This window comes from Rhincodon typus, chromosome 18, assembly GCF_021869965.1.
Source record: "Rhincodon typus isolate 14 chromosome 18, sRhiTyp1.1, whole genome shotgun sequence".
Lineage (NCBI taxonomy): Eukaryota > Metazoa > Chordata > Chondrichthyes > Orectolobiformes > Rhincodontidae > Rhincodon > Rhincodon typus.
Window position 1 is genome coordinate 3,137,985 of NC_063349.1, and position 15,346 is coordinate 3,153,330.

At 40.1% G+C, this 15,346-nt stretch overlaps 1 protein-coding gene across 1 annotated transcript in view; it reads right to left on the reverse strand.

Moving 5' to 3' along the window:
• Positions 1–15,346, reverse strand: part of dgki (diacylglycerol kinase, iota) — a 176,640-nt gene that overhangs the window by 126,265 nt on the left and 35,029 nt on the right. The window lies entirely within an intron of this gene.

Here is a 15,346-nt window from a genome sequence, read left to right on the forward strand (position 1 = left end):
GGTATCGTTGACAGCGAAGAAGGTTATCAAAAATTACAGATGGATCTTGATCAGATGGGGAACTGGGCTGAGGATTGGCAAATGCAATTCATTACAGATAAGTATGAAGTGTTGCATTTTGGAAAGTCAAATTAAGGTAGGACTTATACAGTAAATGGTAAGGTCCTGAGGAGTGTTGTGGAACAGAGGGATCTAGGAATACAAGTTCATAGTTCATTGAGAGCGGGGTCACAGGTCGACCGGATGGTGAAGAAGGCATTTAGCATGCTGGCCTTTATTGGTCAAGGCATTGAGTATAAGAGTTGGGATGTTATGTCACAGTTGTATAAGTCATTGGTGAGCTGCATTTGGAGTATTGTGTACAGTTTTAGTCACAAAAGTTAAAAGTTAAAAGACAAAGTTAAACTGGCAAGTGTGCAAAGAAAATTTACAAGGATGTTGCCAGGACTACTAGGCCTGAGTTATAGGGAGAGGTTAGCCAGGATAGGACTTTATTCCTTAGAATGTAAGAGAATGAGGTGTATAAATCATGAGGGGCATAGATAGCATGAATGCAATATAGTCTTTTTCCCAGGGATGGGGAATTGAAAACTAGAGGACATAGGTTTAAGTGAGAGGAGATAGATTTAAGAAGAACCTGAGGGGCAACTTCTTCACGCAGAGAGTGGTGCGTATATGGAATGGGCTGCTGGAGAAAGTGGTTGAGGTAGGTACAATAGCGAAATTTAAAATACTTTTGGATAGGTACATGGATGAGAAGGGTTTAGAGGGATATGGTCCAAATGTGGACAACTGGAATTAGTTGAGTGGGCGCCGTGGTCAGCATGCACCAGTTTGGGCCGAACCGCCTGTTTCCATTGCTGTATTACTCTATGACTCTTTGTATGTTTGGGCGCTTGTATACTGGGGACGGAGGACATAAATGGGCAGGTGTTACAGCTTTGATGGTTGTAAGAGAAGGGGCCATGGGGCTGTGGGGTTTGTTGGGAATAAAAGAAGAGTGGACCAGGGTGTCCCAGAGGGAACGGTCCCTGCAGAAGACAGACAAGGGAGGGGAGAGGAATATGTGTCTGGTGGTGGCATCTCAATGGAAATATGTGTCTGGTGGTGGCATCTCAATGGAGGTGGCGAAATGGCATCTGATGATCTTTTGGATGTGGATGCTGGTGGGATGGTAGGGAAGGACAAGGGAAACCCTATCACTTTTGCAGGAGGGAAGAGAAGGGGTGAGGGCGGCAGTGTGGGAGATGGGTCGGACCTGGTTGAGGGCCCTATCTACAACGGTGTTGGGGAATCCTTGGTTGAGGAAGAAGGTGGACATTTCAGAGGCTGCCTTGTAGAAATTGGCCTCATCTGAACATATGCAACAGAGACGGAGGAACTGAGAGAATAGAGTGGAGTCTTTTCAGGAAGCAGGGTGTGAGGAAGTATACTCCAGGTAACTATGGGAATTGGTGGGTTTGTAGTGGATATTAGTGGCCAGTCTGTCCCCAGAAATGGAAACAGCGATGTCGAGGAAGGGAAGGGATGAGTCAGAGATAGATCAGGTGAAAGTGAGGGAATTAGTGTCCTGTTTTGTGGGCAGGGACCTGGAGGACCTACTGGACAGGTTGGAGCAATGGTGGAACATCCTCTTCCACCAGGACCAGCAAGAAAAGCAAAGCAATGGAAAGCAGGGTGTTGTGAGCATGTTCCTGAGTATGCAGTGTTCTTGCTACAGCATTGAAGTGCAGAAGTGTCTTGTAAGTGGATCAGAGATTTTTTTTTATTCGTTCACGGGATGAGGGCATCACTGGCTAGGCAGCATTTATTGCCTATCCCTAGTTACCCAGAGGGCAGTTAAGAGTCAACCACATTGCTGTGGATCTAGAGTCACATGTAGGCTAGACCAGGTAAGGATGGCAGTTTCCTTCCCTAAAGGGATTAGTGAACCAGATGGGGTTTTCCAACAATCGTCAATGGATTCACGGTCATCGTTAGACTCTTAATTCCAGATATTTTATTGAATAAAAATTCCACCATCTGCCGTGGTGGGATTCAAACACGAGTCCCCAGATTACTACTATCCCCAGAATGTTGTCTCGTCTCTGGATTAACAGTTCAGTGATAATACCACTAGGCCATCGCCTCTCCCCGAAATGAGATGTGCAATGAGGATACTTAGGGGCTGGCATATGTCAGATGCCAATCACTGTGGATATGGGGTGCATGTGGTCGGTGTCCATAGAGCGTGCCCTGAGATATTGGTGACTGATGTCCAACATGGAGGTCCTTTGGAGCAAGTGGTAAGTTGCAAACACCAGGTCCCTGCTCAGACTCCCAAATTGAGAATTTTCAATGTCTAGTTTGACATGTTTAGTAAGAAATGAAGCTAAAAATTATTGAGGCAAATTGTGCCATTAACGAGGCATATGACAAGCAAAATCCTTCTTAATTGGCAACTCACCACTGCCTGCTGAGAAACAGGCTTTGTAGGTTAGCAAATGTGGAAAAGATGGAGCGAGATGCTCCAGACGTCAAGATGGATCATGCTGGATGTCTCACATGATTCTGCCACAAATCTCGTCACACTCTAAATCAGTCAGGACCCAATAAGATTGCCCGTCAGAGTCTCACTGAGTTAACAACATTGTAAAATTTTCTGATCTTGCAGTCATCATGACAAAAGTGAGAATGCTATTCAAAGGGAGCAACAATTTGTACTGCATGAGAAGAGGGTGCTGACTTGGTGGTAAGTCAGACTGGTTGACACGCTGATATGGAGAATGCTCCAGAGAATATTGTCCACCAAATGCAAATGTTTAGTTCCAACAGATGTAATGCCTGGACATGTTCTTTCAGCTTGCAGAAAACAGGGGCCAGAGTGTGCCTGTATGTGGTTACTGGCAAGCATGATGAGTCACATTGCAAACAGCACCATTTTCCCATGTAGTATAAATTGTTTTTCCATTTGAAATTGGGCATTCTTGCATCTGTTCTGAACAGTGCATGACAAAAAGTTTCAACAACAAGTCTGTTTTTTCACCAGTACTCAAATTCTGTCCTACCAAGTGACTAGTTGATATTTTACGATTGTAGTTTTGTTTTAAATTAGAAACAATGCAAAGGGCAAGGTCTACGGTGAAGAATGATAAGAAGGTTGAATTGTATGAGAGAAAATGAGGAAAACTAATGCACGGGGGTTAGGGAGAATCAGTACCTTGGTATTATAGGCTTGTGGCTTTGGGGAGAATTGGAAGACTGACTAAGTGAGGACTTCCACAATGTAACAGTCATGGGAACAACATTACCTCCAATATCGTGACCTCTCTTTAACTGCCGGCAAATATTTTTATTCCAGTAGATTCAAGGTGAAGTGGCAATGATGATGATTTTGCAACAAATGTGCAAAGTTCAAAGGAAGAATAATCATTGTGGTGTTGAAAAAATAGACTAATTAACAGAGAGCATCAAGGTAAAAGACAGGCTAGGAGAGTCTGTAACAATTTGGAAAAAACGGGGAAGACACATTAAGAGATGAACAAAAACTCATATCAAAGATTATGGTAATTTTTAAATATATTTAAGAAAAAAGACTAGTAATGTGGAATGTACCTCCATTTAAAAAAGATGCAGTTAGGGCTATTACAAATAATATGGAAATCGCAGAGTTTAACAGAAGAATTTCGAACCATGTTCACAATGGAGGAAGAGGAGAAAATGCATGCAATACAAGAGTGAGTCCGGGGAGAAATATATTGATTTTAATGTAGTAAAAAGCAAATGTAATGGAGAAAACAATGGGATTCAATAGAGACAAATCACCAAGATCTGAAAGAAACGGCTGGGCATATTGAAGATTCATTCATTGTAATTTCCCCAAATGCTGAATTGTGCCTTTGGATTGAAAAATTGAAAATATTATCCTGATTTTTTTTTAACAAAGGACAGAAAAATAGGTAAGTAGAGATTTATCTTTTTGATGTTAGTTGCAAGAGACTAACTGGAAGCTTTCATCAGGGACAAAGTTACTAAATATTTGAACATGATCAAGGAAAGCCAGTGTAGGTCATGTCTTGCTAATTGAATTGCGTTAAGATGATCACTAACATGATGCATAGGGAGATGCCAGTAGATGTAAGTTGTGTACATTTCATAGCGATTCATAAAGATTCTACACAAAAGCCAAACACAAAAATTAGAGGGCATGATATTGAAGGTAACTTTCTGATAAAAATCGAAAAAACTATGGATGCTGTAAATCAGGAAAAAAAACAGAAGTTGCTGGAAAAGCTCAGCAGGTCTGGCAGCATCATCATGTGAAGAAAACTTCAGAGTTAACGTTCGGGTCCAGTGTTTGGGTTCGGGTTCTGAGGAAGGGTCACCGGACCCGAAACATTAACTCTGAGTTTTTTTTTGTAACTTTCTGATAATCAGTTAATGAGTAGACCAAAAGTAGGGATACAATGATTGTTGGGATCTGTGAAGTACCATTCTCTCCAGGGATCTGTATTAGTGCCTTAGCTTTTCGTTATATACAATGATGGCTTTGCTGAAGGAATAGACAGATGTTATCCAGTTTTTAACATTAGCAGACAAAATTCTTTTTTGAAAGTGACCATTACCCACACGCTTTTTCCCTTTTAAGGAACAGTGGGAAGGTGTTGGAAGGAATCTTAGCTGGTTTTTAATCCATTGAGCTGCATTATGTGTACTCCTTCCATGGCTAAGCAATCCTGGTGTGAAACCTAAACTCAGAGCTTCTGACCTAGAGCTAGGGATGCTACCACTGTACCACAACACAGGAGGCACAGTATGTTGAGAGGTGGGGGCAGAGATTAGGAAGGAAGAGAAACATATAACACAAATGGGAAAACTGTGGTAAACAAAGTTCAGTGTGAGAAAGTGACATCCCATCCATTTTGATCCAAAAAAAACGAAGTCAAATATTTTCTTCATGGCGAGAAATTGGTATCAGTAGAGGAGGAAAAGGAATTGGGTTTCCAGGTACACTGATCTTTAAAGGAAAATGTGCAGGAACAAGAGAGTAATCAAGATGGCAAATGAAGTATTAGCATTTATCTCAAAGGATTGGAATACAAAAGGGAAAGAAAGTCACATTTTTGTTGTATAGAATCTTAATCAAACCCCAGGGATGAAGCACTGTATTCAAGTTTGGGTGTCACCTCTTAAAAGAAATACACTGGACTTGGAGGGGTAAAGAGTAGATTCACTAGAATTATACTAAGGCTTAAAGGGTTAAATTATGAGACTACATTGTGCTCCCTTGAGTTTCGAAAGTTGGGGGCCAGTGATTTAATTGACGTGGTTAATTGATAAAGAAACTCAATACTATGGTGAGAAATTACTTCCTTAGGCGAGCAAGTCCAGAATATGAAAGCATAAGCATAAAGTTAAAGATAGGTCTTTTTCAAGAGTGAAATTAAACAGTTTTTTCCAGAAATGATAGTGAAAACCTTTCTCAAAAGTCCAAGAAATAAAAACATCATCAAGCTTCAAAGATAAGCATGTCAGTGAATACATCCATTAAGCATTATTGCCAACATGTCTAGAAAACTCAGTTATTCAAAACCATAAGAGGGTATCTGAACCATAGCTGTCCACTTGCAGCAATGTTAAATTCCAGAGTGCCAGCATCATGATGAATATGGATTTATTTCAGTCCTGAAAACACATATCTGCAGAAATTAATGTTATGACCATGAGATAATTAGACAGCAACCCTGTTCATAGCCACTGCTTGATACAAAAAAGGCTAAGTCTATTCTAAAGGCTATTATAAGAAGTAATATCTCTCATTACACCAGAAGTTCATTGGCTGGTGACTGCAAAACTGATGCCCATACTCCCAGTATTCATACTGCAACCACAGGGCCCTGTATATCAAACTCCTCAACACTTGAGGCTGCTGTAGTTACAGGATCTTAAGGTAATCCTGCCATCTCAGAATACACTGTGGAAATCCCTTTCTCAAACTTATAGGCTCTTTGGTGGGTTCCAGCTCGGCTGGAGTAGGAAGATGCCAGAAATTGGGGTCAGATCTGATCTGATCCCATCCTCTTCCAGCTTTCCCTTGGGAAAGTTGAGTCATTGGGAAATTCCCAAGGATCTGGCACTAGTGAATGAGGGATTGATTAATTGGGATTGGAGGGGGGTGAAACCACTTAGAATCAATTTTCTTTTATTCAGAGGGTTGTGAATTTGGAATTCAATACCCAGAGGGCAGTGGAAGATCAGTCAATGAGTATATTTAAAGTAGAGTTTGACAGATTTCTAAATATTAGTGAAGTAAAGGGATATGTGGAAAAAGACATTGAATTTGAGGATCAGCCATGCTATTATTGAATGGTGTAGTAGGCTTGTAGGACTGACTGGCTGCTATGTTCTTCACTCAGGTTGAAAGATGATTGCCGATCTTCGTAGAAGGTACTGGACCTGTTTAGCAATTTCACTTGCACGCAGTTGCAATTCCCTGGAGCCAGGCTTCTCCACAGTGCATGTAACTCAGCTGAGGGACAAGAGTAGAGGCCATGTCATCACCATTATCACCAGTAGGTGCTTCTCCACAGCAGTGTGCCTCACCACATAGCAGATAGGATGGATCCCGAGATCCAGCTCAAAGGGGAAATCTCTGGCAGAAGATCAGCTCTGTGTGAGCACAGTGCCCTAAGAAGCTCAGGCTTTCTTGACAGGTCATGGCCAATATCTGCAGCTTTCTGGACCAGGGCTATCTTCCCAGTGTAGCAGGTGGACACACAGTGCAGGTAGCCAAAAGATGCCTGTCACTGGTGGACCATAACCACAGGGTCTTGCCCTGCCACAAAGAAAGAGAGGAGAGAGGTTAATGATCTTAACAGCTTTTGTGAAGTAGAAAAGGCACCATTTGTAGAGCAGAACTGTGAGGTTCACAGATCAATATCAGTATGTTAAATTAGGCAGCAACAGACTTTCAGAGATTTACAAGGATTTTACTGTAAATCTATATATTCAGCACAAATTTAATTTCACATATATTCAGCACAAACTTTCTCTTCTGGATCTGTTCAGAAGCCAACCTACATTTTCCCCAAAAATTGAGAGAAATTGGATAGACAACTGGGTGCTGAAACTGACAATGATAAACTCTGCCCTGTTGACCCTGCAAAGTCCTCCTTACAAATATCTTGGGGCCAGTTTCAAAAGTGGAAGAGCTGTCTCACAGACTAGTCAAGCAGCAACCTGACAATCATACTTACGGAATCATACCTTATAGATAATATCCCAGACACTACCACAACGTCTGTGGATATGTCGTGTCCCACTGGCAGTGGCTCAGTGGTATATGGTTGGGAGGGAATTACCCTGAGAAGCCTCAACAGTGACTCCAAACACCATGAAGTTTCATGGAATTAGGCCAAATGTGGACAAGGAAATCTCCTGCTGATCATCAACTATCATTTCCCCCCCCTTACTGATGAATCAGTGCTTCTCCACACTAAATGCCACTTTATCATTGTCATCAAGCCAAGGGCTCAACTGTGGTTTACTGAGGAGTGCAGAACGGCATGCCAGGAGCAGCACCAGGCATACTTAAGAATGAAGTGTCAACTGGTGAAGCTACAACACAGGGCTACTTGAGAGGCAAAACACTGGAAACAACAAGTGATATTTGGGCTTAGGTGATTCCACAGCCAACAGATCAGCTTTAAGGTCTGTGGTCCTGGTATATCCAGCCATGAAAGATGGTGGACAATTAAACAACTTACTGGAAGAGAAGTGTCCATAAGTATCCCCATCCTCAATGATCGGGGAGTCCAGTACATCAGTCCAAACAATAGGCTGAAGCTTTCAGGACAATCTTCAACCAGTGCCCAGTGAATAATCCAACACTGCCTTCCCCAAAGATCCTGATATCCATGTAATATCAGGAAACAGCTGAAGGTTATGGATACAGCAAAGGTTTACTAGATTGATGAGATCAGCTGTGGCTTAGTTATGTTGTCACTTAGGAATTAGAAGAGTTTGGCTTCAAGTCCCACTCCCAGACTTTCACTTGATTGATCCTTAGGATGAGAGGGTTGTCCTATGATAAATTGCTGAATAAATTTGGTCGATATTCTCTTGAGTTTATGAGTGATAATCTGATTGAAATATTTAAGATTCTGAAGGGGCTTGTTAGGGTCATACTAATTATTTGTTTCCCCAGGGTAGGAAAATTAGAACAAAGGGACACAGGCTCAGGACTAGGGACAAATCACTTAGGACTGAGGTGAGGAAAAATATCTTCATATTTCCCTTTATATTGAAAGAGATGTGAATCTTCACCATTCTCGATCCCAGAGGGTTGTGGATGTTTCATTGTATTTTAGACAATATTTAAGGCTGGCATAGTTAGATAGTTGGTATCTTGGGTAATTGAAGGATATGGAAAATAAGCAGGAATGTGGGACTGGGGATGAAGATCAACTGTCAACATATTGAATAGTGGCGTAGGCCCAAAGGGCTGAATGGTCTAGTCCCACTCCTGTTTCTTATGCTCTTGAGCTCTTTTGATCTGAAAAAGTGTATAAGGTGAGAAAATTCTTCTCCAGTACATTTAAGTTGTTTTGTGATTGCAACTATAAGATGATGAAAATGTAGCTGATGCTTATGACAAAGACATAACATTTTGAGGCCCTCTGGTACACCATATAAATTTTTGAACTGACACTGCTTCACCCTGCTGGTCAAGGACAAACACAAAGCTTTCCCAAAAGGGTAGTTGAAGCATCCACTGAACAGAACATAAACATTGAGGCAACATCAATTTGATTACTTAAAATGCAACCACTTTGACGACAACCTGATTAAACTCACTAGAAGCAGGAATCACATGTAATGAATATCATAGATCAATATTGCTTCTGACTGAAGAGTTTTAGGATTAATATTCATTCCAGCATTAGAACGAGGTGGTTCACACTAATCCCATCTTTTTATGATTGTCACTATTGTCATTTGATTAACTTGCTTTACACAAAATTGATATTTTTGACTCCAATTCTCCTCTCAAAGATTCAGATGAGGAACACAATATTCCAAGTTGCAAAGCATGTCCTACAGTGCTGCATACAAGGGCTGCTTCAAGACACAATGTCAAGGATATCAGTTATACTTGCTTTATCCATGTGACAGGTGGAAACTTGCCAAGTCATTGTTTCATTAGGCTGAGTGCAACAGCTAGCGACTACTGTCTTTGCTGCTGTTCGATATTGTGCTTTCCGGAAGAATATGCAAAACTTCAGTGAGAAAATCACATGTTTTTAATGTCATTGGCCACATAGGGGCTCAAATCCCACCATGGCATCTGGTGGAATTTAAGTTCCATGAATGCATTTGGAACTGAAAGCTAGCTTTGAAACTATGACTGTTGAACTAGGTAGACTTTTAGGACAATGTCTTTAACAGAAGGAAATCAGCCTTCCTTACCTATGGGTTAGATACGTGGACGATACGTTCATGATCATTAAACGAGCAAAGTTAGAAGAAACACACCACCTTATTCACAACATATTCACCAGGATCAAATTCACCAGAGAAGAAGAGAACAACAATCAACTCCCATTTCTAGACGTAATGGTGGAACGAAAGAACAACGGGGAATTCCTTACCAGCGTATACAGAAAGACTACACACACAGACCAAATCCTGAATTACAACAGTAACCACCCCAGCGTCCACAATCAGAGCTGTGTCAAGACTCTGTTTAAATGAACAATAACTCACTGGAGCTGCTCTAAAACTAAAGGGAGCACCTATACAAAGTCTTTGCAAACAATGGTTATCCTAACAGCTTCATCCGCCAATGCCTGGCAAACAAAGAAGACATGTATGCCCCAACACACTAGCCACCCTACCCTATGCTAGAAACACATCAGAACTGACTACAAGACTCCTACGACCTCTTGGAATAAGGATAGTACACAAACCAACAGCCAAACTTCGCCAGTTACTCTCAAAGACAAAAGACCCCATACCCACAATGAGCAGGTCAAATGTGATATATAAAATACCATGCAGTAACTGCGAGAAACACTACATAGGAAAGACGGGCAGGAAGCTCGCCACCAGGATACATGTACACCCACTTGCAGCAAAATGGCACGACCAACGCTCCCTCATTTCAATACACTCTGACATAGAAGGATATCATTTTGACTGGGACAAAGTTACAGTACTAGGACAAGCAAGACAAAGACAAGCATGAGAATTCCTGGAGGCCTGGTTTTCAACCACCGATGCAATTAACAAATATATTGAAATAGACCCCATCTACGTACCACTACGGTACAAAACTGGAAACAAGACTGCTCACCATGACAGACTCGACCATAAATTCAGAGCGGGACAGAACAACAGTGCTTCAGTGGAGGCTACAGGGCACTGACAATGTCAACTAGAAGGGAGATGAAATGTTCGCATGAAAACCAGTCAGCTCGGCGAACCAACCAACAACTCCAACCGCAACCCAAGCTACAGATCTTTGTTAAAACATGCTTACCTAGTCTGGTTTAAATGTGACTCCAGACCCACAACAGTGTGTTTGACTCTTAACTGCCTTCAGAAATGGCCTTCAGATAAAGGGACAATTAAAGATGGACAATGAATGATAGCCCAGTCAGTGATGTTGGCATCCCTTAAACAAATAATAAAAGATAGCAGTACTGCACAGATAGCATAAGGAGACATTGCAGGTAGAAAATATGAAATTTCCATGGCAGGACATATAGAATTTGGAAAACTTGAACATTGATAAACAGGCATCTTTCCTGGCAGGTCTTCATAAGGACATAGTGCTGTTCTGTAAAACGTGTGTCAGGTGATGGAAAAACCTCGACATAAAAATCAAATAGATACCATTAATACCAAACAAAGCAGAAATTGTTGGAAAACACAGGTCTGAGTTCTTCAGCAGTTCTTCAGAATTGGAGTTCTGGACCTGAAACATTAACTCTGTTTTCTCCTCATAGATGCTGCCAAACCTGTTGAGTTCTCCCAGCAATTTCTGGTTTTCTTTTTGATTTCTTGCATCCACAATTCTTGTTTTTATCATTGATACCCCAGATAGGATTTTGAAGTACCTTTCAGGCGAGTGTTAGTACACTGTGTAGGACCTTTAGCGTTAATGAAAATGGGACTCTTCCATAATCTTGCAGTTATGGATGTGACATATTGATTTCCAAAAGTCATGCCTTTGAGGACAATTATAGCTAAAGTAGTGGTGAAAAAATTTACTCAACTTTTTGCTCATTATAGACTACCAGTAGAAATAAATCTAGAAACTTTGTCCAACTGTTTGTCTAAAATGTTTGAAGATAAAGAAAGTAACTTGGGTATAAAACAGTTCAACTCTACTGTACATCATCCACAAATACAGGGAGCTTTGGAGAAATATAATCAGACTCAAAACACAATGATTAAAGCATGTTGTCATAAATATCCTCAAGGTTGAGATAAAGATTTGGATTCCCTGTTATTTGCTATCAGACACCCTCCAAATTAATTTACACAGTTTAGTCCATTTGAATTAATCTATGGTCATAACAGGACCATTGAAATTGATCAATGAAAAGTTTTTAAGACATGACTCATCAGTATTGGCTTATTGTTCCATATTTCGAGAAACAAAAATACCACATGAGTGTGGAAAATACCATAGGAGCATTTAAGATTTTGACAAACAAAGATGAAAGACAAGTAAGCTGAAACCAGAAGATTTCAAACAGAAGACAAAGTGTTAGTATTATGACATTAGGCAGCAAAGCTCTGTAAGCAAGCTTCAGAGGTCCATTAAATGCAATTAAGAGTGTTAATAAAATGAGTTATTTAATAGATCTCCAGATTGCAGGAATAAGAATCAGTTATGTCATGTAAACATATTCAAACACTTTCATTATTGCTAGGAAATTAAGAAATAAAGTGAGAATAACAGAACGTAATGAAGATAGTAAGAGTGAAGGTAAAGGAGATGCAGACAAATCACAAATTGAACTTCTTACTATCTTATTAACCAGTACTGATGTACAGGGACAGTTAGGCAGAGTATTCTCATGCTTAAAGGAAGGACAATGGAAAGACTTAGTAAGACTGCTAATGAAATTCATGGAAATTTGTAGGGATCCAATAGGGTGTACTCTCTTAGGTAGATATGATGTGGCTGTAGGGAAGCGGTTATCATTTAAAACAGGCTTAAGTAAAAACAGAAATTCATTGTATGTTAGAAAGTCTCTTCTTCAAACCTAGCCAAAGTAGTTGGAGTTTACCCTTAGTATTAGTTCCTGAATCTGATTAGTCAACTAGGTTCGATATACGTTAAAGAAAAATAAATGCAGTAACAAAAACAAATTTGTACCCAATTCCTCAGTTAAAAGATTATATCGATTAGGTTAACAGTGCTTTATTCCTCACTAGATTCATCTACTAAAGGGTACTGGCAATACCATTGATATCAAGAGCTAAAGAAACATCAGCTTTTGTTACACCAAATGGATGTATCAATATCAAGTTATGGCATATGGGTTTAAAAGCTCTCTAACTTTCAAAGACTTATGAACCAAGCATATGCAATTGTTTGGTTTATTTAGATGATGTATTTATATACAGTAAGGCTTGGGAAGAACATGTTACACAACTGTAAGTCTTACTCAAACAGATACAGTTAGCTAACTTAGTAGTAAACCTTGTTAAGACTTAGTTCGCAAATGCAAGTTTAACTTAGTTACGACATTTTGTAGGGAAAGATAAGTGTTGCTAAGAAATTAAAGGTCCTTAATAGAATTTCATGTTACTACACTAAACAGGAAATCTGCAGTCATGTATGTTTTTGTCCAGTCTTTGTACAAATGTGTGTGTTTGGGATGAAGTGGGATACGAGTAATAGAAACAAAAAGAAATAATTTGATCATTTTTCGTGATTGAACAAGACATTTACTCTTTTGATATGGCTTGTGAAATAGTGATACTCTATTTCCAGCACATTCTTTCCACCAGTTTCATAATAATTTTGACCACACCTTTACTACTGTTGACTCTGTCAACTCAATAGTTTAAAGATGACAATCTAACCAATGTCTGCATTATTGGTTAATGGCGCAGCCTCCAGCATCATCATCCTGTGGGCCTGTATAAAGCCATCCTTGTGACAGAACTCCATGATAGCTCATTATTGTTAAGGAGCTTCAGTTGTGGGAAGTCTTAAGTGGATCCCCTCTGGAGTCCTGCATCCAGTTGTGAGCAATTAACACACCTCAGAATTATTTACTGAATGAGACCATAGCCAAAAGGTTGAAAGCAATGTATCAACCCTGCTTATTCCCATGAGGATGTGGAATTCCTTTCCTCAAAAGGGTATAGATGCTGACACTGTAACAGATAATTTTTTTTGTTAAGTAAGAGATCTAGACTATAAAGCAGTGCTGATTAAATTGAGTAGAGATACTGAGGCATGTGGTCTAATCCTGATCCTGTATATATCAAAGGCATGAGAAGCAGAATAGAATCAGTCTAAGATATTGCTTTGGAGATGAATGCAGTCCTTTTGAAGAGAAGGTCACCTTCTAGTCAGCAGTAGGGATGACAGGAAGACTTGATGCTTTCACTTGAGTCCTGAAGCTGGGAGTCAATGAAATAATTACCCAGACTGCGACACACTTGACATTTTGCGTCTTGTTAAAATGTGTCTTAATAGGTCTTCATGGTAAACTTTTGCAGTAACACAGAGGGAGAATGCCAGCTGTTCATTCGCTTTCTAAAGGCATCTGCCCTTCATCTTTTATTAGGGTAACCTTCACCACATCTATTACAATTACATTTGATTTAAGACACTTTAAGTAGAATAAGTAACAACTCTTGTGTAAATCTAATAGGTTATAGGATGCCCACACAACCATTCATTATACATTCTTGCTAACTTAAAGGAGGAGACAGTGTCATAGTAATATTATTGCTGGACTAGTAATCCAGAGGCTTAGCCTCTAGGGACAGGGGTGGAATTTAATTTCACTGAATTAAAAAGGAAAATCTGGATAGAAAGCCAATCTCATTAATGGTGACCATGAAACTAGCATCTCTAGTCATAGACATCCCTCTTCTCCTTTAGAGAAGGAAATCTGCTGTCCTTACCTGGTCTGGCCTATATGAGGCTGCGGGTCCACAGTAACATTTTTAACTCTTAACTTTGCTCAAAGGATGGGACAGCAAATGCTGGCCTTGCTCATGGTGCACTCATTCTATGAATAAAAAAGCATCATTTTCATAGCCCCACTGGCTCAGGAAATAATAGGCACCATTCAGAATTTAATGGTGTATCACAGTCGGCCGGGCATGGTGGTCTTTCGGTGCCCCATGGCAATCTTTCAGCCTGGCATGGCCTCAGTGTGGACTTGCATCCTTGAAGTGACTCCAGAGCGGTCTCCTGGCCTTGAGGTGAAGCCCGGTCAAAGCCCAGCACAGACTAGAGGCTTGGTGCTAACGTGGACTGCATTGGAAGGACAGTTGTTCTGAATTTTTTATATCTCTATTTTCTGATTTATTCCTTTGAGCTGTAATTCTGGATGTTTTATTTCTTTATGTTTCCTCGTTTTCTTTTCCTAAGAATATGTACTGAAGAATCTCTACCTAGGTACTTTGTATCTAAGATGGTGTTGTAAGTGGTGACTTGTAAACTTTTCACTGTACTCATTTGAGTACATGTGACAAAATTTTCAATTCAATTCATACAAATGTAGGAAATAGAAGTAGGTCATTGGCCCATCATGGCTGATCCAATTGTGGCCTCAATTCCATATTCCCACCTACCCCAATAAGCTTCAACTTCCTTATTAGTCAAGAATCTATCTACCTCTGCCTCAAAAATATTAAATGCCCCCGTTTACACCACTCTCTGGCAAAGAGAGTTCCACGGATTCACAAGTCTCAGAAAAAAAAGCTCTCCTGATCTCAGTCTTAAATGGGATGATGATTATTTTTAAACTGCATCCCCTGGATCTAGTCTCTTCTACAAGGGGAAGCATCCTCTCAAAGTCCAAAATATCAATTCCCCTCATACTATTATATGCTTCAATCCTTTCATCGCAGGCATCACTTGAGTGACCCTTCCCTGGACTGCTTTAAATGCATTTATATCATCCCTTAAATAAAGAGTCCAAGACTCATAGTACTCCAGATGTGACCTTACCAACATTCCGTATAACTGATGCAAAATATGCCCTTGCAATAAACATTCCATTTATCTTCCTGGATAATTAAGTGGTTATTGAATTAAAATGATGTGTAGAGTTATGAGATAAGGGTGAGAGAATGACACATCATCACAGTGCTCATTTTGAGA